This window comes from Propithecus coquereli, unplaced genomic scaffold (genome assembly GCF_000956105.1).
Source record: "Propithecus coquereli isolate 6110/MARCELLA unplaced genomic scaffold, Pcoq_1.0 Scaffold473, whole genome shotgun sequence".
NCBI lineage: Eukaryota > Metazoa > Chordata > Mammalia > Primates > Indriidae > Propithecus > Propithecus coquereli.
Genome location: NW_012150541.1, coordinates 2,893,127 through 2,920,490, shown reverse-complemented (window position 1 = coordinate 2,920,490; position 27,364 = coordinate 2,893,127). Strand labels below are relative to the sequence as shown.

At 48.9% G+C, this 27,364-nt stretch overlaps 1 protein-coding gene across 4 annotated transcripts in view; it reads right to left on the bottom strand.

The window, feature by feature from the left end:
• The window catches only part of CTBP2 (C-terminal binding protein 2), a 155,874-nt gene that overhangs the window by 86,133 nt on the left and 42,377 nt on the right, over positions 1-27,364 (bottom strand). For 3 of the 4 annotated variants that reach the window (XM_012655357.1, XM_012655356.1, XM_012655358.1), the window contains exon 2: positions 21,162-21,265. The gene's annotated coding sequence lies outside the window, so the exon portion shown is untranslated. Of the gene's footprint in view, positions 1-21,161; positions 21,266-21,881; positions 21,900-27,364 lie in introns of those variants that run through there. The other variant, XM_012655359.1, reaches the window with a different exon arrangement.

Here is a 27,364-nt window from a genome sequence, read left to right as displayed (position 1 = left end):
GATGCCTTCCTGCACCTTCCATCCCAGCTCCCTTTGGTGAACTCTTCAGGTGGTCCGGGAGCTGCTGACACCTGGCCCTGGACTCTGACCCAGCACCCCTGCCCATAGAGACCATGCCTGTGTTCCCCTCTCTCTGAGATGCCTTAGTTTTTGGAGCCACCAAGAGCTAAACTACTGGGACAAAAGGTCACGGGAAATCCTGTCCATACTGTGTGTCAAAGATGCAGCTCGCAATCTCTCAGGTAGCTCACAGAGCAGCACAGCAGTTGGTCAGCAGGGGTGACAAAAGAACCAAGATAAAGTGGACAAGAGGTTGGCGAGAGGTGTGGATTGCTGTGCTGGGTTCTGAAGGCCAGGCCAGGGCGGAGGTGCCTTGTACAGGTGCACAGCACAGATTATAAACCATGACCCCAAATCTCCAGTTGTAAACATGCAAGTGATGTCTTTTTGCCACTCAGACAATGACTGGAGGTATCAATGTGGCCACTTCTAATACTGTCCATGCAATTTAAGGTTTTCCCTTGACATTGCCCGCCACCACTCAATCACGGCTAAATGACACAACCAAAACTGGACCACGCCATTTATTACTCACGAAATGGAAGAGTTTAAATCGCCCCGATAACCTCAGGATTTATCTCTACCGCCCAATGGCTTCTGAACTGGAATGAGTCAACATCATCTGAAAACGTCTCTCTCCTGGAAATTACACAGGGTTCCGGTTGCTATAAATCGACAGCCCTGCCCAAGGCCTAACAATGTTGAGTTTCGTTAACACACATACAAAAAAGACGGGCAGGTAACATCCCCCATGATTCCTACTTCTCACCACTGTGTAAACCCATCTACCTTCGAGAACTGTGTCAAATAAGGGCACGCAGACAAAAGGGAGGTAAATGCTGGTCTGAGCTCCGCCCTCCGCAAAAGTTTCCGGGTCAGTTCTACCACGCCGAATGATCGGGATGAAATGAAATATCAAACTGAAACATTTCACTTTCTTCACCTATCCAGTGTGCCTTTTACTCTAGCTGAGATTCACAAATTTGACTGCTGAGATAGAAAATCTGTATTGGAGACATGAAAGTCTTTTCTAATTTCTCCGATAGGATGTGAGTAACAGCTCTCACAAAAGTAGATTTATCATTCCCGCCTCAAAACAAGCTGAGATCCACTCAGAACATTTCTGAGCCTGATAATACGCTGCCAGACATTCTTCTTTTTACTTTAAAAGATTTGCTCTTGACAACAAATTTTAGACTAGAATAAAAGTTGCTTTTTTTCCCGCAAAAGTATTGAAAGGAAAACAAACACTACTAATGGGATTTTGTTTCTAAACATCTGGAGGTTCTAAAGTATCAGAAGTTGAAACAAAAATTTTAAATCAGCGTAACAAGAATGCCTGATAGAATCAGTGAAACGATTCCGTAGAAGCCGACCAAATGTGCTGACAGCCAACCACCTCCAGAAGTCGCGGTCTGGCCCAGGGAGAGCACAGGGCCACCGGGGAAGAGTCAAACTGGGGATATTAAATGACAACTGTGTCAACCTAGAGCCCCCGGAGGACTGTTCCAGCCACCGTTTTGGCCATGCAGTTCCTTTCCTAAATCTACACGTTCCCAAGTGTGCAGACTGGACGCAGCTCAAAGCGACTCCTGTACCCAATAGGACCGGCACAGGCAGTGAGAGCAGGACGCTTTGGCAGGCCCGAGCCGGTGGCCACCCAGGCTCCCCAGCTGACCTGCGCATCCATTCCCTGTGCGGTCTCAGCGCAATCCTGGACATACCGCGGGCACTTCACAAATACCTGCTCAAAGAAGCAACGGGTACTTTTAAGGGGGCTGCCCAGGGGAATGCTTTAGCGGGTAGAACCAAGTTGCAGGAGGAGTAGAATCCTGGCCTCTGCTGGCTCAGTTCCCTCAAGCCCCTCCCCATAAGTCAGCACTGATTTTGTCCTTGGAAACATGTCCAGCTGGGCTGTCTACCCACTGTGCTTGCTCCATCGCTGGGGCACCTGGGGGCTGAGCCACCTCCCCAGGGGGCAGCTCCAATTCAATAGTCCTTGAAGGTCATCACCAAAACCATGCTGGCCACAGACAGGTGGCATCCCTTTGTGTGGGGCAGGTGGAGGTGAAGGGAGCAGGCAGAAACCAAAAGGGATTTTCCTTTAAAAACAGAATTTGTAAAAAAGGCACTTACTTAATAGAGGGATAGGATCTGACTGATACATGAGACAGTTAAATACAAAGAATACGTATTATAAACTGAATTAATATGCTTAAAGCATTTATGTCTATATGGGATTTCATGGAGAAAATACGTAATAATCATGGTTGTTTAAAGGACTGAGGGGAGGAGAAGAACAACACTGGTATCTCAAGGTGACAATGTGCTTATTACGTCTCCAGGTGTTGGTCTCCATAATTTACAAGTATTAACTCATTTGTGCTTTAAAAGCCTACGAGACAGGTACTATCATCACCCTTATACTTAAGGTGGAAACTGAGGCAAAGAAAAGATCAGCCATCTCCCCAGGGTCACACAGCTGCCAAGTGGCAGGTTTCAGTCCAGGCAACTGGACTGCAGCGTACACTGTTCTGCCAAAAAAGACAATTAAAAAAACAAAGGGGTCAGGCGCAGTGGCTCAGACCTGTAATCCCAGCACTCTGGGAAGCCAAGGCAGGAGGACTGCTTGAGGTCAGGAGTTCAAGACCAGCCTGAGCAAGGGCAAGACCCTCGTTCTCTACCAAAAATAGAAAAATTAGCCAGGCATGCTGGTGTACCCCTGTAGTCCCAGCTACTAAAAAGGCATTGGATAGGTCTACTGATCTGCTGTGATATCCATGCACGATCTATTATATCAAATGGGGACACAGGGGTAGCAGGATTATTTTTTGGTAAGCAAACACAAAACACCCGTATGTGTAAGCACATATACACTTGTATGTTCTAGGAAAGGCAAGAAGGGGAGAAAGGCCCCCGGCAGTATCTGAGGATTGGGGAGGGAAGGTGATTAGCTCTGCCTTTATCAATCCTGCACTGGGTCCTTCTTCAACAGCATCTGATCTTGTTGGAAGAGTCAAGGCGACCAGCTATTTCATTCCTTATTTAAAAAGTAGTAAATTCATTACAGAGCATTTAGGAAAGGGGAGAAGGTGTAGGAAAAAATTACCCCAAATTCTATCAACTAAAGATAATCACTATAAACTATTCGTCATCAGATTTTTCCCATGATTATTTTTATGGTTCTATTCATAAATGTACAGTCAATATTGAATCTTTTCACTTTAAGACAAACATTCTACTTATGATATTTCAAACTGTGAAAGCATCATTTGAAAAAAGAATTAGCTATGTTCCCACTGCTGGATGCTTGAGTCATCAGTGTTTTTTGCCATCAAATAACAAAAATCGTGGTGTACTAAACTTTACTGGCATCAGGTGGGGAAGGGAGATTTCTAGGTCAAAGGGCATGCACACTTTTTTAGAAAGGCGACACTGGGTTTCCATCCATGTCTGTTTGAAGATTATAACTTGGACTTGGTAGTCACAATCTATGACAGTCTCTTATTTAACCTTCTTCTCACTCACAGTCAGCAAATATGTGAGGACAGACTTGGACAGATGGACAGGCAGAGACAGACAGACACACACACACACTCACTCACTCACACAGGTAGGGCAGTCTCATCTTACTGGGTTTAGTTCCAAAGTACCAAGTCAAGCCTTAGACAGCCCTGGAGTAGAACAAGGTGGTAACATCACTAGGCAGCAGGTATCCCCTCTCTGGATAAACCTACACTGGAACAGGTCACTGTTTCTTCCAGAAAGTGCCAGATGTGGCACCGGCTTATGTTTAGGAGCCAAGATGCGTGCAAAACACCCGCATTCACGCTAGAGCAGGACACAGTGGGATGCTCAGATCGAGGCACCAGGAAACAGCTTTGAGAGTGGCAGGTGGCAGCACGTGAGTTTACGGCAGGCCACAGCCCACCCCAGACCAGCAGGCGGAGCTTGGATGTGCCCAGAACGGCGGCACTGCACACACTCGGCACCCGGAGATCCTTAGCCCCAAGCTGGCCGAGCTCTCCCATCTCGGTGTCTCAGCCCCCTTCATCCAGAACTGTCAAACGCTGCTCAAGTCTCCAAAGCCGCCTCCCCGTCAGACCCGTCTTCCTGCACGCTTCCTCAGCCAGCACCCGCAAACCTCTGACACGGGGCTAAAAACGCCCTAATGTTTTGGGGAAATAAGCCTTCAGTGTGTGCTGCCATCTGAGGGCAGGGACGTCCACAGGAAGCCCTGAGGACCCACAAGGGCAACAGAAGACAGGCTCAATAAAAGAATTCTCCCCGAAGAATTCCAACATCCAAATGTCCTTTCTAATCCCGTTGGCTGCTCTGAGAGAACATTTTAACCACCCCTTTGTATATGGGACAACCACTGCAGCAGGTCCTATTTTGGGCAGATTTTCCACATTAGAAGGGCACAATGGTTAAAATGATTGTACGATACACCTCCCACCAACGACACTTTGTTTAATTCAAAGTCAAATACCAAAGCAGGGGAGCAGACTGTGACCACATTTGGATTTATAAACGGCCTTCCTGCCCGTCACCCAGGGAGCCCCACCCCCTCCCTTCTTGCAGACACAGCTGGGTGGGAATTCACTGACCTAATATCACTGGACAGATAATTCCTTGCCTTGGGGAAAGACTGGCAGAGCCCATGGCATCTGCCATTTCCAATCTATGCTTTGGACGGTAACTAGGGGCTCGTGCCAGGCTGCTCGGTGGCAGCGCAGAATGCTCTCGACAGTGGCCGCAGGAACGCACGCAAAAAATCCACCCACAGCCTCCCCGGGAGTCGCGACTCTGCACTGCAAAACCGGGTGTTTGATTCAACTAAATCATCTCAAAGCCAGCACTGGAGAAAATAATTGAATTAAAGAGTTGCCATAACTCATTCAAGTGAGATGAAAACCATCCAGTGGGAAGCAAGACGGCAAGGCAGAGACGCTGCTGTTCAAATGTGCCGTCTTCTCGAGACAGCGAGGGAAAAAAGCAATATAATGTGGTTCAAAGGACAGATGGGACTCTCCTAATTGTCCCCAGATTCCTAGCAGCAGGGGTGGTAACTAAATGGTTTCAATTAAAAGTTAAAGAAACAGGGGAAGCAGGCAGTGAGTTACGCCTGGTGCCGAGAAGACGCATTCGGTTCAGGCTGAGGGATGCGCTGTCCCGATTTCAGACAGCCAAGTGTCAATGGCACATGGGTGGTGAAGCCATCCCAACATGTCACCGTGACAAGGTGACGAATAAATCTGTCTGTCAAATGCACTGTCACGAACACCCTCCCGAGCGTAACGGAGCCAAGCGCAGGCGCGAGCCAACGTCTCAGCGCAGGGCCCCTCCGTCTGCCTGAGTGGCTCCCTCCACGAGCAGGACCCTGCCTCTGCAAGCACGGGTGGGAAAGGGAAGCCTGAGCTGGCAACGCAGCGCAAGAAAGGAACCTCGGTGCGGCCGCGCATTTCAGAGAAGGGCGCCCCAGCCCCGATGAGAGCGGCAGGTGGTTTCCAGGCCACGGAGTCATCTCTGACGTGGAGATGGGGTTCACTGCGGTGCAAGCACAAGGCGACAACAAGAATGGAATAAACAGCCACCCCTTCGCCAGTGGGTCTCAAGCAGGGGACACTTTGGGCTGTCATACTGGGGTAGGGAGAGAGGTGCTGCTGGCATCGAGGGAGTGGAGGCCAGGGATGCTGTTAAACATCCCACGGTGCAGAGGACAGAGGACAGCCCCCAGGAGGAGGAACTACCTGGCCCAGCAGTGGCAAAGCAGAGAAACCCTGCCTTAAAGGAATCATAAATTGAAGTCTCTGGGGTTTCAAAGGAACTAGGAATGCTAAGTAATGGCTGGGACTGATTACAGACAGGTTAATTCTTTACCAAGCTGGAACATAAGAGATGTCACTGACGTAAAGGTGGCTGATGGAAGGGGCAATTGGAGATGGGAAGAAAAATGCAAGATCAACCAAGTGCGTCAAAAAAAGCACAGCAGACAATGACCACAGTGAGCTCCAGCCACCAGGGGATGCAGTTATCAAGGTGTGGCAGGGCCAGGGGACGCCTCCTGAAGTCCTCGATTCAGAAGGGACAAGCTGACCCAGAGCCCCTGAGAACTCAAAGAGAACATCAGCTGCCTTGACGACAGCAGCCCAGTCTTGGAGGGTGGGTCTCTTAACACACTCCAAGTTCAAGTTCATGTTTCCCATCCCGGCACTGCTCCAGAAGTCTGACACATGCCTACAAACAAGTCTCAAGAAAGGTCCCTAAACATTAGATGATCTCTAAACCCGCGAAGGCAAACAGAGGGGTGTAGCGGCCCAGAAAGCCAAGGCCAGTGGTAAGACCCTGAATGCAAATAGAGAAGCTACAACACCGCCAGGCTGGTCTGGTCTGGAATCACGTGGCCCAGCCAGGGTCCCAGGTGATGCAGAAGAGGCAGAAAGGAGACCACCTGCGAGGCAGGTAGGAGGCTCTTCATCCCAGCACAGAGGCGGACACAACACAAGGCCGCATAGTCTTGTCTTGGGGAAAGACTGGCAAAGCCCATGGCATCTGCCATTTCCAATCTATGCTTTGGACGGTCACTAGGGGCTCGTGCCAGGCTGCTCAGGGGCAGGTCACAGGCCCCAGGCCCCACCATCAGGAAAATACCAGAACACAACCACCACCAAATGCTCCAAGGACACTACTCTGTCAGGAACCGCGGGCCTCAGAAGGAAGCAGACCCAAAGGAGCTGTTTCTTCCCACTGTTGTGCTTCACGTCTGAGTGGCTCCTGCCACGTGTTGTCCTTGCAGAAAAGAATAGGTGTGTACAGGTACAGCGTCTGGTTCCTGAGGCTGGGGCAGATGCTGAGCTTTGCAGACAGGGCAGATTGGTGGCAAATGAGTTCTCTTTGTTTCCAAAAGCTCTGTGGTGACTCAAGGTTTAGGCTAAAGATGACCCATCAGGATTAACTAAGCCTTGCCAAGGCCAATGATCACGGTGGGGCTGGGGGGTGCCCACGGGGCACAGGAGTCCTCGCATCACCCAGGAGTCCTACCAGGTCTTCATCCCCCAGCCCTAACCTGACTTCCCAAAGGCCAGGAAGGGGCAACAGGGAGAGGCAGTTCATTTCCTTTCCCACCTCTTTTAAATACTGATGGGTTTAATTTTTTCCCCTTTGTCAAGAACTAAAAACCCAAACACAACACGCACACGATTTATGTAATACACGTTTGCATGTTTATCGTAACAACAAAATCTTTGGGAACTCCTTAATTACACAGCACCACTCTTAGTTAACATTTTGTTACTAGAGTTTCCTCCTTTTTTCCTGAGAGTAAAGAGAAAGACACTGAACTCAGTGTTGAATCTACTCTACGGGGGGAAAAAAGGCCCACAATTATAAAAAGTGGAGAAGGAAACAAAGACACAGAATAAAATAATAAGGTGATGAAATTCCTTCATGATTTGAGGCTAAAGCCTCATGAATCTAACAATGACTGATCAATACTTCCTATTTTCCAGCTCAAAAGCAGGGACAACAGATCTACATGACCAAATCCATGGCTAACAACAGCCAAATAAAAGCCAAAAAAAAAAAAAAAAATGAGCGACTGCAATACAGATTACAGCACACGATTGTTTACAAAGCTACATGCCATGAAACTCCCCATTGGGTCAAGTTACCAGACAAATACTCTCATCTAAGATAATCATGTATATTAAGGTTTAAAAAAAGAAAGCCAACGCAGGTAAGAAATACAAAAGTCTATGTAGCATGAAATACCTCCAAGAGACTTGTTTAGTGAAATTAACTAGTGGTTTAATAGGGGGAAAAAGTCTGATATACAAGAGTGCCCCAATTTCTTCAGAGAAATTAACATTTCAATCCTGTTTTTATCTAGAAGTCATTAAACTGTGCAACATGAGTTATTGGAACTGTAGCAGCGAATTAACTCTATTCATCAACTAAGTCCAAACACTTTAGAGTGCATCTGTAATGGAAAAATAGCTCTACATTTCTATCTCTTCTCATTAAAGTAAACCAGTTTTCCCTCTCTCAGTATATAAAACTGTCTTCTCTTCACATAATTTATATTACCATAAGCCTGCTCACATTCTGAACTATTACATGCCTCCAATTAATTTCTGCAGCTTTTGCCTGAAAATTTAATGAGATAGTAGTGTATGAACCTGCTGACTCCAGATTATGTGTGCACTCCCAACATTAATGTTGGCACAATAAAATAATCCGATCTGTACCTGATGAGAGCATCTTACGCGGCCACAGTGGTAAAGCTAATGTGTAAACCAGGTCCACCCGTTTTACTCTTTTAAATCCAATTATAAAATTAACTAATCTCAGATTAAACTGCTCCTACTCATCAACCTAGGAAGAAAGGAGAAAGAAGCCGCACAGTCTAATTATCTCCCAACACCATTTCTAGAAACATTTCAGTGAACAGTGAAGACGGATGGCTGTCGGAGACCTTAGTTCTCTACCACGGACGCCAAGTAACAGGCTGTATTTCTCAAAGCCAACCTGAGGACCAGCAAAGGCAAGTGCCCAGGTGAGTACCGGGTACACGGGATCCCTTACTCTGTCCAGCTGCTACAGGTGCTCCTGGTACACATGCCACAGGTGCGACCCAGTCACGATTTGTGTGTATAAACGTGTGATGTCAGTGTGTGTGTGCAAGTGTGCACGCATGTTGGAATGTGTATGAGCGTGTGCATTGTGGGCACATGTATGAATTTGTATACGGAGGTTCATTGGTTGTGCATGTGCACACACATGTGAATATGTATGTGTGTGCACATACAAGTGTGTGCATGTGTGGACCTGAGTGAGTTCAGACAGAAATGAATAGGTCGGGGGCACTGGTGACTCTATGTCTCAGTGACAGGCCCTCTGAAGTTATTACCTTTTACCAAAGGGTCTCAGTGCAAACAAAAGGTAAAAGAGGCCAACAATACCAGTGGCAGCAGCAGTAAATAATCACATTCATAAAGTACCTACTAGGCATGTCCTTTTTTTTTTAACTGAGCACTGAGCCTGCCTCAGCCATCAGTCATTGGGCCTGCGAACTGGAGGATGTTCAGCTCTGTACTCCCCACCCTCCGTTCCTTCGCTATGCTGATGACAATGACACCTGCCCACACTATCCCTGGTTGCTGAGGATTAGTAGTAACAAGCGAATACGCAGCACGGAGCAGTGTGTCTGTTATATGGGTGGCCCTTAATACATCACTTGGTTGATGTTTCTGTGTTTAATGGACCTTAGGAAGGCTAGGACCTGGGGAACGCGTGAGCCAGGCTTCCAAGGAGAGGAGTTATGCTCACAGGAGGCTGAAAGACCCTCCCAGCCACTTCTGTCCCCTGCACCTTCATAGTGCCAAAGAGCTGGCCCAGAGGCTGCTGCTGGTGGACCGAGAGGGAGGACACTCCAGCATCTGAGCTGTCCACCCTGAGCTGCTCCGGCCTGGGGCCCTGCCTACAGCAAATTCCAAAATGCTCGTCCTGGGTCTGAGGCCACCCCCACCCTACACCCACCTACCCGGGCTGGTTATGTGGGGTACGGAGCTCCAAACCCCACACAATAAACTCAATGAGCTCACCTGGCTAGGAGCATTTACCAAGTCAGGAAGCCCCCTTCCATGGGTTGCTGGTTGGCAAACATGGAGTCTACAGAGATTAGAGAAAAGCTACCACGCCAACATGCGGCCAGGTGCATTCAGTATCACACAGGTTTCCATTCAAGGTCCAAAGTGTTTTGGAAGAAGGTGGTGAAGCAGAACATGCTGGGTGCCCGGCTAAAACCCAGAGCCAGGTTCAAATCTCACTTCTGTTCCTGCTGAGTGCCAAGAGAAGTCAATTCACCTCCATTGTCTTCCATTAAATAAGGATAAAAACCCAACCTTGTAGGACCATGCCACATACACGGGACCGGATGAAGCTGTGCATATAGCGTCTAGCATGCAGAAAACATGCAGCTCATGGGGCTTCCTTTCCACGGCAAGGGACTGGACCATCTGGGCCCTCCAAATATGAACAGTCCTTTTTCAACCCTGCTTTCCTGGACAGGGAAGGCCTGGGACACGAGCCCCAAGTCCCAAGACTCAGCCTTCCCTCCGGCCTCACTGGAGGATACCTCCCCGCCCCAACTCCAACTGGGCATCTCCCACCAACTGCTGGGGAAATACTCCTTTTTCCACAGGCAGCATTTAAAGGGTGTAGCTCCTTACAATCAATAGGAAAAGACAATATATCCTGCCTACAGGAACAATCAAGAAGAGGTTTGTACGGAAAATGAGCTAGAGTTGCCAAAAACCCCTGGCTAAAGGAGAGCCCAAAGGTGTCCAGCTAATGGGAGGTGGCATCTCCAAGAACAGCAAAAGGGTTCTGAGGATTGCCCAGGTCCATGGTCACGTTCCCTGGATCCATCAGTCCAGCCAGTCTGGTCTAGGTTACGGTGGGGTGGGGGGTGGGGAACTTAAGACCAGGTCTGGTCATCCTGGGCTCTCTCCGGACCCAACACAATCCCTGCACACTCTGGCCGGAGGCACGCCCAAAACAGGACTCCACGTGTTTTCAGGACCAGGCCTAAGGCACCAGAACACTCTGCCGAGCCCTGGGGAGGATACGGGAAGGTCTAAACAAGATCACAGATAAGACTCTGAAAACCGTCTCCTGTTGAAGAGTGGAAGCCATTAACTATGTTACTGGCATGCACAGATGTTGTCTATGTCTAAAAATTCCCAAATAGATCAATTAGCATATTATAAAGAATCTACTTCCATTTTCCCTTGGCAGATCATAAAGGCCAAAGCACCGTGCTCAGTTTGAAACTGACGTGTATATATGGCAGGAGATGCCGTATTAAACGCCGACAACAGCAAAAGAAAATGCTGTTTATAGTGATTAGCCACCCAATTAATTTTCAGAGTGCAATATGAAAAGCTATAAATCCATTTCTTTGGTAACCACAGCTCAACATCACACGATTCACTTCTGCTCTGAGAAGGGACGTCCCAGCGCTGGCACCCAGCACCGTGGCCTGTTCTACTTGTTTTCTAGGTGAGGCACCTACAGCGCGTGTGGAAAAGCAAGAGAAAGCTAGAACCCGGGAGTAAATACTCAAGTACACACACAAAATTAGGAGCCGGAAATTTTTTTTAAATTAAAGTTTAAATACCATAAATACATGTAAGTATCAACAGGGTTCTAGGGTGAGTGTCCACTGCCTACTACGGTGATTAACTCAGTTTAAAGGGAGAAATCCTCAAACTTCTGCCATGTGAAGAAATCGGGGGGCCTTTTGTATTTCTTCACCCTGGCTGTGGGGCCGTGGCGTGCGGGGAGGCGGAAGGGGAGGAAAATTCTAAGGCAAAGGTATATAGCACCGCTGACATCCTCTGAAATGTAAGCGTGTTCCTTACTTGTATGTTTGGAAAAGACCTTTTCAGGGAGGAAGGGGTGGAGGCTATACGGACAAGAGCAATAAAACAAGAATAACCTGTGAAACTAAAATTAATAGATGTAGAGTTGTCCTTCCCATTCTTCTAGAATTCTCTTCCTAGATTTCAAATCAAAATCTGAATTTAAATAGAATATTTTTAATGTAGAAAAGAGGGAGCCCTAGGGTACAAAGGTATCGCATTCGATATCTATGGGCACAACACTGCATTTTAAATGAGATGCGGCATTTTGAAATTCACTGAATATATTACATATTCCAAATTGTTTTGTTATTACTATTAGTTTTACTAAATTCTCCTATCCTAATAGGTGTTTCTCTTTTATGACCAGAACTGTTAATAAAAGTAATGTGATATTACATCATCCTATCAATTTAATCTTGAGAAAAGATTACAGGATCCAGGGGTCTCATGAGCCGTGGGCTCTGATCACTGCAGCCATCCTTCAGTGTGAAATTCAAACAGTCTGAATTCATTAACATTGCTTGTTACAAATCTGCATTTTTAGACTTTGCAATAAATGTGGGAGTCCAAACCCGGTGACCTGAATCTAACAGCCTTTCATGTGAAGTGGCCGTGTTCTCCGGCCTCTCCCGGCGTGGCTCTCAGGAGAAAGCCCAATGTCCTGGTCCCCTCCGCGGCTGGAGAGAGATGAGGCCTGCGCTGGCCTCAGGCTCTTCAGTCACACTTAATGTTCAGGCAAATAGCAGAGACCTCAAGCCATTGAAAAGAGAGTGGGGACGCGTCCCCAGAGAAGGATGAACGTTATTAAACAGGTGTCCAGGCTGTGAGACACACCTGGGCATGGGAGCAGGTGCAGCACCATGGCACCAGCACCTCACCTTTGCTGTGGCTTGAACCCCTGCACCCTCACAAAAATGAACAACTACAATCCCGCACATGACGTGTGGGAAAGGCTTCAGGGAAACCCCAACCTGTCATCGCTTGAAGAAAGGACATTATTACTGGGTTGGCGAGAAAGGTGTACGCATCCCACCTCCCAGGTCCCAGAAGGAAGACATAACCTTCAGAAACATAGAATTGTCACAAACAAGGAAGTTCAGTGTTCTATTCATCTTGCATCTAATTTTTCTTTATCACACAGACCACAGGTGCTGCCTTGAGATGCAACCTGTACTTCCTCCTCCGGCCCAGGCAGACGGGGCTAAGCCTGTGGCTGTCTGCATTCACTGCTGCTGCTATTAACGATGACGACAACAGTGATTATGACGGCAGTCAGTCTTTGCAAGCCCTTCCAGTGCACCAGGTACTTGGCTAAGCCCCATAGTTTTGTTGAGATTAAGCACTCCCATCAGCCTCGCTTGGAAAAGGAGGAAACTGAGGCACTAAGCTCAGAGGGGCTTAGTTTGCCCAAGGCCAACACCATCAGAAGAGGATATGGTCAAGCTGCAAGCATTTTTTTGGCCATGTCATCAGGACCCTTCCCCACCACCCATCACCAAGGCCACAGCCAAGTCCCGGCAATTAGAATCTTTACCTTCCCCATGCAAAGAGGAAGAAGTGCCAAAGCCATCGGCTGCTGGGGGAGCGACTGTTATGATGCAATTCCACGCTGAAGCGCGGAGCTGCTTCCTGGCCAAGTCTAACGCTGCATCAATCTGCTCTGTTTAAACACGCACGCAGAAGGCTTTCCGGCCTTAAACAGGCCTCCGTGGTGCTGCCACTTAAGCCCATGGGAGATCAGAGCACAAATCAATGTGAATCCTCCTTCCTAGAGGAAGCTACAGCCTTGTGTAGTGGTCTAGAGGTCATATTCTGCTGTAATTAGGGACAAGCAGCGAGTTTCAATTGAATTATGAAAAGCTAGGAGTACTGTACTCTCATCAAAGGGAAGGTTTTTAACAAATGTCGGACAGGGACGGTCAGTTACACGTGCAGGAAGCAGGTGCAGCTTCCCGGCCTCTGAAGGCAGCAGCCACCACGCTGGGTCCTTGAAGGAATTTGATGCATGGGCCATCTGAGCTTTGTCCCAAGGGACCTGGGGAGCCAGTGGTACCTTCTTGCTGTCCCCACAATCCCACCATGAAGTTGCCATGGTGTGGCACCCACGGATGACTGGCGAGGGCAGCCGGGTCCCCAGGCCACACAGGGTTTAGACTCCCCACCCTACGTGCACGGAGGGGAGGCGGGAGCATGCCTTCGCTTTCCTGTGTTGGAAAGCTCTAGAACATGGCATTATTTCAGAACACGTGCGCCTCCCCCGAAAAGCAGTTAACATGCTGGCTTGCCTTTGGTCTCTAGAACACTCCCAGCTAACACAGAACCAACCTGGCTTTCCAGACCGATGTTGGGGTGGGTTCCTGCACATGCCCCGCCACTTCACATATCCCTGGCCCCACTGCAGCCTGGGTTTACTCATTCGAAAATACGTCCGGAGCACCCACAACACACAGGCTGTGAGCAGAAAATCAAGCAGACAACAGGTGCAGCGGACACGATCCTGGCTCGGGGCACTTGCAGAAATCACCGTGGAAAGTTCTATGTTCACAGTCAGGGCTCTGCCCCTTAATCCAAGTTCACCTGCAACACTTTTATTTAATTTCACCTGATGGGAGTCAGCGGGCTCAGGAAGCCGTAAGAGACTAAAATCCCTAGCTGCTGTGCTCACAGTGACACAGCACTCACACCAGACAACGGGCCACCCCCCTGTACTTAGGGACCCAGTGACACCTCAAACCGAGACACACAGAAGAAACAAAAGGGCCAAGAGCAGGTGGAGTTGAGGTCTCCCAGGACACAGACCTCACCCCTCCCCTGTGCTTCCCACCTAATGTTTATCTTCCTGAGGCCCAAACTGTGGAAGCAGGTGTCTGTCTTTAGTCAGCAGACACGTGCCTCACCCAGCAAACCTAAACTGCCCAGCTCCATTGCTACTGCCGCCCTGGGAATGGGGCAAGCCCGCACTCTGGGACCCTTCTCTAAAGCACCACCCAGCTGCCCAGCCTCTCCCCTGCATCCCCGGAGGAAACCGATCCTGCAAGCTGAATTTTTCAAGGAGTTGCAGGTTACACCCTCCCCAGGACAACAAAGGTTTCCTTTGAGTTAAACAATGTATAGCTGAACCAGAAGAGGGAAGGTGACCACAGAAAGGTGTTGCATTACAAGGCACAGGAAACCAGATACCTTTACCACCAATTCTCATTTTCCACAAATCTCTACCAAAAGACAGCGCAATACCGTTCTGACAAATCAAGGCCCGCACCAAGCAGATCTGGCTGGAAGTTCAAGGGGACATTCAATCTCGTCAGCCTGGAGAACGATGGAGGGGGACGCCCCCGCCCAGGAGCCATTGTTGTCAGTCTGTGTATGTTTATGAAGAAATAGAAATTAAATGCTGCAATTGGACGCCCCGAACCGCTGTTCATCCACAGGCTGTGTCTTTTACTCTTGCACATTAACATTTTCCCCCTAATGTGCTATCTTTTTGCCATATATAATTAATTTTAACAGCTTCTGCAACTTACCCCACAGGTTGTTGCTGTTTCTTTTAAATAGTATACTGCTGAGAAATTGATTTGTCTGCTCCGTGTGCCTGAAGAAACCACATTATGAAATACGTATAAATGTCACCGTTCGGGCTGCTTCCCAGGGTAAGTGCAGAAAAATGTCCCATTTTACCTCCTTACACAAGAGTCCACTCACAGGAGATATTCTCATGTATCACCCATGCGCCCACACGCAAAAACCGATGAATTACGCAGCACTTTCTTTGAAAACCTCCTATTTATCCTTAACTGGTACAAGTCTAGGGGAATTATCTTAATTGCTATGTAGAAAGAACGAATTGCAAAAGCATTCAGTCAACCAAGATGACTTTATTTTTAACCGCGTGGGGCCAGGTGGGAGTTGCCAAGTTTGCCAAAAATAAACGAATCAATCAATAAATAAATTAACTGTGTTCACATGGTGTTAAGTGGATGCCCGGGAAGAAGGAAGCCACAGGAAACGAGTCCTTCTTTCTGTTCTCAGTGAAAACACTGGGCCTGGGGACATGAGCATCCAGGGAAATTTTCAGCCACTTCCTAAAATGTTACTTCAGAAAAGGCAACCGGATTCTCAGCTCCTTAAAAACAAGGATCAAAATCGGGATCCAGAAATTACATCATAAAAAAATCTGCGCGTACCCAGGTTCTCCCAGTATCACGTGGGCTGTGTCAGGATAGAGGCTCAGCAGGGCTCTGAGGTTCCTGAGCTGTTGAGTTACTTCCTTAGCATCTGCAGCTGAGAGAGCCGCTGTAAGCTGAAAGTAACGCCCGCTTAAACTTGGATCTGGGCAAACCCCTTGAGCTTCAGTGAAGCAGTGTCTCCCTCCATGAAAACCAACTGACACCACCTAAAACCAAGACCACGTTTATTTAAAAAAAACAAAAACAATAAAAAAAACCTTAATTGGTCGAATGCATTCTAGCAGCAATAAAATCAGCAATGGTAACACATAAATGCTAAACAAAAATATTTACAGAAAGAAATAACCTTTTCCTCTGCCATTAATCACACCCAACAACACTTGATTAGAGACGCAGCATTTCAATACAGAAAGTTCACCTCCCTGCCTGCTCCCTCGCACAGGGACACGTGCATCCCCAACCTGAAACCTGACGGTAAACAGGTAAACAGAGAACGTTTCCTTCAACAGGTAAGGAAGGCCCTTACCCTGTGCTGTCACGTCCATCCACTCCTTCCCACTCTCCTCCAACACACACACATTCTGAGCCTCAGGAAGTGACACTGACCAGTCACTGACATTTGCCTCTGGTTGTGCCATAAGACTGCGCTGGCTGGGCCTCTCTGGGGGGTGTGCAGGTCTCCACCAGGGCTGGCTTTAGGGGGCAGAGGAGGGGCCTCCTCTGCATACATGAGTCCTACATACAGCCACAGCCTCAGGGTCAAGAAGCACCCACAGTTCGCCCCGACTCTGGACAGATCAAGCACTATTCTCCCACACGCCTGGGGCAGGGACTGACCACCCTATTATATGCTTGAGAAGATGAACTCCCAAGAACATTGAAGACCCCAGGAAGTACTCCCCAACTACAAAAAGAATCCTGCAATACTGGCAAACCAAGTCCCACCACTGCAGTGTTTCTGAGAAGGCTCCCACCAGCAGGGGACCAGGAGAAACCTGACTTGGGTGTACACCATCAGTGTTGGAACCAGGTCTGACTGAAAGCCCCACATGCTGACGAGCAGCTCTGAGCGTCAAGATCTTCCCAAACAAAATGCGGATCTTTGCCAAGATCATAATGATCCCGGGAAGAGAGGTGGACAGCACGCCTGCATCTTCTAGGGTACTGTGCTCAGCGCTGACATGACCTGCCGACCCCACAGGAGCCTGTGCCCATCCACCCTCCGGAGCCCTGCTGAGAGCCACCCTATGCCAAGCCAAGCAGGGCCCTCTAGCAAGAGAACAACTCCACAGGGACCCACTTAGTCTGGACACATGGGTGACACAGCTGTCTCACCCTGTTTGCAAATTGACTCTCATTAGGCCTGGCAGCCTGGGTGGGGCGGAAGGTAGAGAACATTAAGGCAACAGAAAACCAAACTCCCTGGGAGGAGTTGGGGGCTTGTCCCCTGTGTGACTCCAGACCAGTATAGACTCTTAAAACCAAAAAGAGGACTGGGCTGGACAATCTCTCTAGTCCTACTCAGGAAGCCACACAAGAATTTAGAGATTCTCAAGAGAACAATGGTGGAATCGACGCCCGCCATTTATTATAGGCGGCTGAGTGGCTCCCATGTGCCTGGCCTCCCAGGCACGACCCTTGTCCTGAAGGCTCAGGAATGAACAGGAGTCCAGCTGGGGCCCCTCCTCCCCTTCCAGAGGGCTGGCTAAAGCTCCGCCAGCATCTTCACCACTGCCCTCATCTCAGGCACCTGGCTGCTTCTCACCTAGAGAGTCCCCCTGAGATCAAAGGCCCCTTCCTCTGGCTTGTGGTTTCCCACGCTGGCAGTCTCGCCTCTGGCCTAGAAACGGGAGCAGGATCGCACGTCCCTAGCAAACCCAGATGTGTGCACTGGAGGCTGACGGCCAGTACAGGCTGGTGCTCGGGGGGCTGAGGGGGAGAGGGACCCTGGGAGGCCACAACGCTGGGACCAGAGCATCCACAGCAGACACCTCCACCACTGAACAATTAGCGACAACTAGACCTCAGGGTTAGGATATTTATTTCTAGTGTAAGTCAATACTTTCCCTTCTGTGTTTCATGGAAGAAAGATATCTGTCCTGCTAGAAACAGGCCAGAGACCCCGTAAAGAGGGAGATGACCTCAGCTAGCACAGCTGACCTGCCACACCTCACCCGGCCTACTTCCGAGGCAGGCCCTCCTCCACCGCCAAGCACATCGAGTTACCAGCGCCTGTCACCCCACGCTGCCTTTCTCAGGGGCCTTATTAGGCAGGTCAAGCTTCTACATCATTATTGCAGTCGGTCAAAATACACACTGCAGCGAGTGCGGCAGCCAGGTACGCTGTCAGCAGCCAGGTACGCTGTCGCGCCTTTGCAAAACCACAGCTAGCATGACTCCATCATCTCACATAATAAAAGCTAAGAGCTTTGATTTGCACTTCTACTCACTTACAGGCATTTAACCAAAAGCACTTCTTCTTCCACGACACTTCTGTTAAAATTACAAGATGACTGGGTGCTGCTACAAGTATTAATGCTTAATAACAAAGTGGTACAAGAAAAACCACGACTCAGCCGCAGTGAAGGAGAACCAAGTCTGGTTACAGAAGCAGCCAGCAAGCCGCGTGGCGTACTGGGGTTTCAACGTAACAGGCAGCAACATACAGAACAGACAGTAAAAGCAGGACAAATGCAACAGATCTAAACGTAGCAGGCCGTTATTCACTCTTAATGAGAAAAGGAGCCTCTTTGGGAGGAGAAGGCTGAAGTGTTTGATGTGAAGTTATTAACAAAAGGAGGCCACCAAGCAAAATACCAATTCTAGTACAACTAGAATAGCATGCTTCTTAAAATCAGGACACGTTCAAAAACACCAAGATGACAAAAACGATGTATAAATGGTTCTAGTGTCTCACGGGTTTGCCACCACTTTTGATGGAGTTGCATGTTCTTCACCTACCTCCTTCGTCCTGCTAACATTTAAAACGATCTGTCTAAACCAGAGATCTCAACAGGTGAGATCAATATGTGGTCCTTTACTTTGGCTACAATCCCTCTTATGATGCTGTGGGTGCCACAGAGTAGAAAAGGTCCAAGAGCAAACACATGCTTTCTGGGGACACATGAGGACTTCTTCCCTATGTTCCCAACCCCCGCCTCCCTCATCCCTGAAGTATTTGTGAGCGTGGTCAGGGCAGAAGTTTAATCCTGGTGCTGGGGAACAGCCAGGCCAACAGGGCCACAGTCAGTGTGGGTGTGGGCTATAGACACCACTAGGCAGCATCACACAACAGTGGCCATGCCCCAGTGACGGACAGCTCCAGTACCACGCCCAGTCTCTCAAGCTCTTCCAAAGTGCTATAAAATTATGCCAAAAATACAGGGATGGTGGGAACCCCCACACAAGGCTAAGTGTCTGAGCACGCTCGGCACTCAGGAAACATCTGTTAACGGAGTGTGCTGCAATTTCATTCTGATCCTGGATGCATTTGTAGAATGTTAACTCATCTGAGATGGAGACTATTGCTAAAGAGGATCCCAGAGTGGTTCCAATTATTAGGTTGAATCAAATGAAAATGCCATTATTTGACCATTTTTTATATTTAAAAGATCCATCTCAACCTTACACACATCCTTATCTTTAGAGGAAACGATTTTCTAATCCCGAAATGAGTCTATAAATTGTGCCTGGCGTTGCTCTACAGTTTTGTCTACCCAGCTGACGCTTCCGCAGGCTGGTGAGACGTGATCCCTACCTGGGAGAAAGAGCTCAGGCGTCAGACGCCGCCAGCTCCTGCACACGGAACTGGACACCCGTGGAAACATCGCCACGACCCACTGAAAATGTCTTCGGACACAGCACCCGGTACTGGAACTAACACTCCGCCAACCTCAGGGCCACGATGACTCTGGCCTGCCCGAGAACCCCAGGCAGACTCTCGCACACGGGTCTCCAGGAGAATGGGTGAGAGCCAGAAATGTTTCTTTCAATGTTTGGCCGGAAGGCAGAACTGAATGAGGTCGACAGCGACCATCGTGACTTCCCTCATGTTTCCGCCCAGAAGGTTAAACAATACTTCCAGTGTCTTCTCCTCCCCAGTGCCAAGATCCTTCATTGTTTAGAGATCCCCCAGGGGCCCCTCTGATGAGCAACTGGATCTGAACTTCATGTTCCACTGTGGCCTTTTGCCCTGTCAGAGCACTCCTGGGAAAGGTGGCTGAATGTCAAATTAAATCTTACATCAAATTAAATCTTAAGGGGTGGGAGGTCCTGGGGACCACCCCGGTCCATGTATTCAATTCACAAGGAAGGCTTCTAAGTGCCCAGAGAAAAGGCTACTTGCTCGAGGTCATCAAGCTGCTGAGCCTTCTCCACAGGGTTAGGTCTGGGGCAGCTGTCTCAGTTTCCCTGGCTGACCCTGCTTTATGGGAAAAACGAGGGAAACACACAGTGCCCTATTTCTGGTCTACGGCCCACTTGCTGCTTGGGTTCAGGCTGTGATTCAGCTTGGCCCCCCAGGCGGTCACCTTTGGGTGCCCCCTGAGGAACACTGGACCCTAAGTCTCTGTCTGACTCCAGCAACCCAGGAAGCCAGGCCTGGGGCCCAGGGTGACCGTCACCTTTCTCTGCAGCAACACGAGTCCCCAGAGGTCTGTCTGGGAGTCTGAGGTGAGACAGAAAGGACACGGAGTAAATCTGCTCACAATTATTTTGTTGTTTTTGAAAGATGTTGTTACAATAGCTTTTTTTTAAATGCAAGGTAATGATCGAGCCCATCCGATTGCCACTTCAAGACTTTGATACAATCCAGGTTTTGTGGAAAGTGGTCAAAGGGATGTTAAAACCACCAAACTCAGAATCTCAGCGGGTAAAGGACTGCATTTTATCAATCAATGTTCCCAACCACACTCCAAATGAGTGCTCTCCGCAGCCTACACCCACATTCCCAATCAACTCCCCCAGAAAAAAATCATCATATGTTCAAGACATCCTAGAGGTTGGTAACTCTAAAAAAATCCAAGCTGATTAAAGAGGTGCCAGCATCAGCAAGCTGCTTTCTTTCCAAAGACGTCCATCTACCATTTTACGACTGACTTGGGGTGTCATGAGCCTATTTCTCTAATTCATTTTTATTCTTTTTAATTAATATGTCAAGAAGTCCTAACACTATTTGCATTCTGACTTGAGTTTCCTTGTAGTATAATTTCCGTTGACTTATCTCTATAGCGGCAGCAGCAGCGGTAGCAAAAATCACTTTACACTGAACTATATTGCTTCAGAGTTAATTACATGTATTTTTCTTTTGATAAATGAAAATACCAGATGCAATTAATGGAAAGACAATCAATACGGTCCTGCTATTAGACATCCCAGTGAAACATCCAGAGGCTGTGGACGACCCATAGTCATCAACTAATTGAAAACACATTCCAAAGGGGAGCTTAGAGAACTGAACTTTACCTGAAGGTGTTTTACAAGAACTCACCAGTATAAATCTGTCCACAAACTCTATAGTTCACACGATGGGCTGTCCGTCTTTTTAAGGAAATACAGCTTCATTGGTTCAAAACCATTTAAGGTGATGAAACCCTAAAAGCAAAATGAATTGAGTCAGTGAAGTTGAAGCAATGATTTTTTTTTTTTGTTTACATCTAGCCATCCTTTAATTGCATTTTTTCCAATGTCTTCGATTCTAAGCTACCAGAGGTTATTAAATGGTTTCATTAAAAATACTATTTGTCTTGCTTTAGTCACACACCAGATCAAATTAAACAGTAGAGCACCAGAACAAATGAAGCCTTTCCATCTATTCTGACACAAAGCCAAGTGTGCAAAACCAGAAGGTGATATTGTGTCATCACCGTGAAAATGTCATTTAGCTTTCTCTACAGCTCTGAGAGGCAAGCAAAGGGACACAGTAATCAATACCTTCAAGCAAAAAGTACTACCAACTGTTTTGAGAAATATGGAATTATAAAGTGCAATTCATAAGCCCATGGTTTATAAGTGCTATTAGCATAAATGCTGACAACTGTTAATCTACTGTAACTCTGATTAACGGCTGCAGTTGTCCATTAATAGAAGGCATTTTAACTTACTACTGAAATTGATTACTCAGTTAAGAATTCAATCCTAATGTTCAATAAAATTGCACTTTCTTGGCAAATGCAATATGAAATGAGGTGATGCATTAAACAGCACTCACATTTATTTTACTCTACACAGAATAAAGAGGAAATAGATGGTACCATCCACGTCATCTGAACCACTTCCTAGAAACACAGAGCTGCAAGGAGGGTGGGCAGAAGTTACTCCTTCTGAGGCTGAGACAAGGCAAACACCTGGGCGGCAGGCATGTCCAGGTGTCTTCTCTATGGTTAATCCAGGGAGAAAAGATGGAATTCCAGCACTGGAGTTGCTATGCAACTGGCACGTCCATGGAGTAAGGGAGCCTTTCTCAGGCCCCGTGAGGAAGGAGCGGGGGTGCGCCTCAGGGAAATGGACCACTGCAGCCAGCCCCGGCCGTTTCCAACCCGGCCCGCCAGCCAGGGTTCACACGGTAGATTAATATACAGAAAGGCAGGACATTACTGTAACCAGCTGCCCAGCCACACTCTAGTTTTCAAACCATTCAAATCTCAGGAAGCTATAGATTCCGAACACAGTTCTCTCCCCTTTTAATTAGCAATGGGGCCCATCTCTTAGGACCCAATCCTGCGACAGACATTCTCCAGCACGATTACATAACATGTCATAAAGAGCCACCAAACCAGGCCGGGCGCGGTGGCTCACGCCTGTAATCCTAGCTCTCTGGGAGGCCAAGGCGGGCGGATTGTTTGAGCTCAGCAGTTCGAAACCAGCCTGAGCAAGAGCGAGACCCCGTCTCTACTAAAATTAGAAAGAAATTAATTGGACAACTAAAAATATATAGAAAAAATTAGCTGGGCATGGTGGTTCATGCCTGTAGTCCCAGCTACTCGGGAGGCTGAGGCAGGAGGATTGCTTGAGCCCAGGAGTTTGAGGTTGCTGTGAGCCAGGCTGACGCCACGGCACTCACTCTAGCCCGGGCAAAAGAGTGAGACTCTGTCTCAAAAAAAAAAAAAGAACCAACGAACCGTCCAAGAACTCCACTCCCCATTCAAAAGAAGACCTGGCTCCCGTGTTCTCTCTACTTAATTGAACAAAGCAGAACCCGAGTCCTCCGACAACCACATCCTACTTCACAACGAGAACCAAGTGTCAAGGCCAGGAAGGATTCTGAAGAATAACTACTCCAGAAAAGGGTGGCCCCTCTATAGTCAAGGTTACCACATACCCAAGGTCAAGGAGTAATTCACTCCCAGCTGCACCCCCATTCCTCGTTATAATGCAAACCTTGCAACTGAAGGAAGTAGGAGTGAGGATGTAAACACACCAGCCTGAAGCCTTTCAGCAGTCCCAAGCCTATAATGACACAAGCATCCACTACAGCCAAGAAATTATCCTTTGGAAGAGGCAGAGCTTGTCTAGCAAACTCCTATCCACCCTTTCAAACCCATCTCATAGGTATCTTTTGTAGCACCTTCCCTGCTCTGGAAGTCAGGCTGCTACAAACCCTGCCCACCTCCAAGTATGTTAAATGTTAAACACTTTGATCACATTTTATTCATCTCAAACATAATAGAGAATCAAATATTTAATTAACTGCAATATCGAACTTATAGTCCCTGTCTGGTGTCGTTTGTCCCAGTAGGCCACGGACTTCCTTTTTCTTTCTATTGCCAATGCTTTGCACAGTACACATGCCAATGTTTAAGGATACAATATACATGAAAACAAAGAATTACCAAAAAATTAAGGAAACTGTATATATCTTTAGGAAGTAGTCCTTTTTGGAAAGGCAAGAGGGAAGGAAAAGAATTGCAGAGGTAACAGCAATGTCTATAACAACACTTCTTGTTTTTGAACCAAAGTCTAAAGACAAACACCTACCTAATCTTGGTGGTGGGTACAGATTCTTAATTTGAAATACTCCATAGTAGAATGAATTACACAGGGAACAGACAACTCTGCTTATAGAAGGCCTCACAGAGGAGGTGGCATTTCGTGGAATTTCAAGCCAGGAGCTTGGGTGAGCCTGCAGACTGTCCCAGTGAACAGTGACAGCTTATTTAGTAGATTAGGAATGTTAAAAGGCTCAGAAGACTGTCAGAATCTTTAAAGCAAGTGCCCATTACTTGAAGGTCAAAAGAAGTGCTGAAAAAAGACTGGAGCTACAGAAAAGCTAAAAATTCAAAACTACTTGTTTCAGCAGATACTTGCTGACAGTGTGGCGTGGAATAGCGCCCCGAGGATGCGCCAGGGGAAATTTTCTTGGCAGGATTTCTCTAAGAACTTCCAGGAGTATACAATAAGACTCAGAAATGACTTATCTGATTAAAGTCACCACCATTCCTAAACCAGCAACCGCAGAAGCCAAAGCGGCCTCAGCATGGAAACGGCAGTCAGCACGCCCACCACCTCCAAGTTCACCCGGCTGCTTCTGGCCAGAGAGAGGGGTCCTGTTTTTGGCCTGTACCATCAACCTGGGTGAATCTACTAAGCATCCCTTGGCAAACGTGCTCTGCCCACAGCTGATGACAAGGAGGGGTGCGAGTGTACACATCACAGAAGGGAACAGCAGCACCCAGAACCAGAAAGAGCAGGGGCCAGGCTGCGGTCAGCTGGTCCTTGGGTTTCCACCTAGAGCAAACTCACAATTCAGGACACATTGCCAGGAAGGGGCCCCTCCACTTGGGTTTTCAGTCGGGCATATGAAAAGTCAGGCTTATGACAATTACATTTTAGGTCTATCGTGAACAAGTCTACTTTTGCAAAACTGAAAGAGATTGCGCCTTGAAAAGCCTGCAAAGAGCTCTAGAGGGGCCCATTCCAGGAGGACGGGGCCTGTCTGTGCCCTGCACAGCATCGAAGGGGCAGCCCCTCCACCATCCACACTGCAGAGCGAAGACAGGCGCTGGCAGCTCAGCCCGGGCTCCCGGCACCAGCATCCCACCTGCTGTCAGCAACACTTGCTGAACAAAGTGCCCACTCACCTGCACTGACTCTGCACGAATTATTTCTAATACTGCTTCTGCCATCCAAGGCTTCCACGTGCCAGCTCCTGTCAGCACGTGGGGCCTTCCTGAACCCCGCCTGGACTCTCTGCTCTGGTGACTCACCGCCGGGGCGTCTAGGCTGTGCAATATCCATCTACGTCCTGCTGCCACCCCTCCTAAGGCTGGCCTTGTGGCTGGGTCACACTGGCTGGTGAGCAGCATCACAGCTCAGCGTGGGCGGTTATCAGGAGAAAAAGAAAGGTCCTACCTGGGCCACCGTGCTCAGAGGCGGGAGGCCCAAGCGCCAGGGAAAGCCTCATGTGAAACCTACTCACGGCTCCCACAGGCCTGGCTGCACGGAGACATCAGGTCACAATGAGTGCCTCACGGTTCCAGGGGGCCCACTAACATCTACTGCTTAAAACAGAGAACCAGAAAGTGTCCACAAAATCATCCCTTAGGCAATCACATATCTGCTGCAAGTAGAGGGCTCGGGGCAGGGACGGGGCAAAGAACACGCAGTTGGCAAGAATCAATCTAGGCTCTACAGGTCAGGAGACCTCGCTGTGACTCAGTGTCCTGCCTGTGACAGCAGGGTGACACATGTACCGTCACAGGTGATTGGCCCTTGGAAAGAGAGAAGCAGCGGAAGGTTCATCCCAAGCACTCGTTAAATGCCAGTCCTCGTAAAGCCTGATGCACGACTCCAGGCCATGGCTGTTATTCACATCTTCTAAGAAACTCATCTCTGCCCAAACCGTGAGATAAATAGTCGGTATTTGGCACAAGAATCTTAACTCCTATTGAGGTCATTAGAAGACAGGCACCACAAGCAGTCCCCCGTCCAAATGTGGCCTCACCTCCCGGGCTGAGGCTGTGCTCAGGCAAGTTCACAGGGACTGGAAGAACCATTCAGAGTTCTGCATTTCTGCCCCAAGTGAAGGGTGTGTTACCAGGTCAACAACTGTGTATGTGGTGGGGTGGTGGTGGTGGGGGGCAGCCTTCAACCCCCAAAGAACCATCCCCCTGCCCACCATGAACACCTAGGCTGCCTCAGAGCCCCGTCCTCTCCAGACTGGATGCATTGTCAACTGTGACCTCAAACTCCCAGATGCTTTCAACAGGAATTTACTGAGCACCTACTAAGTGCCAAGGGCCATGCCTGCGGAGACCCAGGAGCAAACAGGGACCTGGCCCCTGCCTTACTGCTATCCCAACCATGGGGAGACTGTGCCAAGGACACAAGTGCCGCTCAAACCCTGGGCTCGAGTCTTCTCCACCTGCTTCAACGTGGGGGTCACCAAGCACCACAGCTGGCCCTGGGTTCCCGGTGTTTGGCTCTCTTAGGGTGACTGCCCTCCGTCTGCCGCACACATACTATCGTGGCACCCATGCTGCTGCCCGTCTCCTCAAAACAGGCCATCATTTTCAATTCTACAGCTGAGCCCTGAGAACTAATCACAGGAATACCCCAGGAAATGTCAGCAAGCCCACAGCTGCAAGGCCCCGTCCTACTTCCCACACTGTGCCCCAGGGCAAGGCAGCCCCTCAGAAGGAGAGGGGTGCCCTGAGGCTGCTGCAAGTGGGACCCTGGAGGCGGAGATTGAGCCACAGCTCTGGGGCTCACCCCCACCCTGCCAAGGCTTTGGATGCAGCCCAGGGACCCCAACACAAGCCCCCTCTTTTGCTAGCCTGACATTTGCCATAGTGCCACAATATTCCTTTGCAGGGCCAGTCTGTGCAAGAAGGGGGTGACCCTCCGTGATGAGACCACACTGGGGACACGTGGCTGTCTCCTAGTCTCTGAAAGGGTGTGGAAACTGGGTGCCAGGGGTTTCCCCACGTACCCACAGCAGGTCCTCTCAACTGTTTCAAGGGTGCCAATCACGAAGAGCCTGAGGCAGAAGTTCACAAGGAAGCCAAATGCTTTCTTTGTCCCCTAAAACTGACCTGCTATTTCAGCAGTCTCTGGCCAGACTGATGGACACAAGCACGAAGCAGTAATTGAGGCCAAGAGAAACACCACAAGGTGCTCCAGCTCCCCTCCCACTCCTGCGTGCCAAAGCAGCTCCTTGTTCACAGTCCCCACCCACCCTGGCCACCCTCAGCAGGGAGGCGCCACCTGCATGCTCCCCACCCCTCACCTGCCCTCACTCTTCAGGCCACAGTGAGGTGTGCAGTGCACAAGCCACAGCACAAGTGGGCTGGCGTCCGTGCGGGAAGAAGTCCTGTGCAGGCTTGGGGTGCTGCCGGGGTGCAAATGGGTATCTTGGAGCCAACAGCAGGTAAGACAGCTGCAGCGGCAGGGATGCGCCCTCTCTCGCCTCAGTCACTGCCACCTGTTCCATCTGCCCTTTAACCAACACTCGGGCTGCCACTGCGCAGCACAGCCCCGCGCTGCCTGGCACGCGGTCCCCCCACCCCACCACATCAACTTTGCTCCCGACCAGCCTCCATGATGAAGCCACCCCACCAAAGCCCGAGCCTGCTGGGCATGAAGCAGTTGGTATGGCTGTCACATGGGAAAAACCAAGAAAATGACAATGTCCACGAAGAGCAAAGTGTTTGGCACACAGCCTGTAGGACTGAACGTCAACATGGTGCGTCTGAG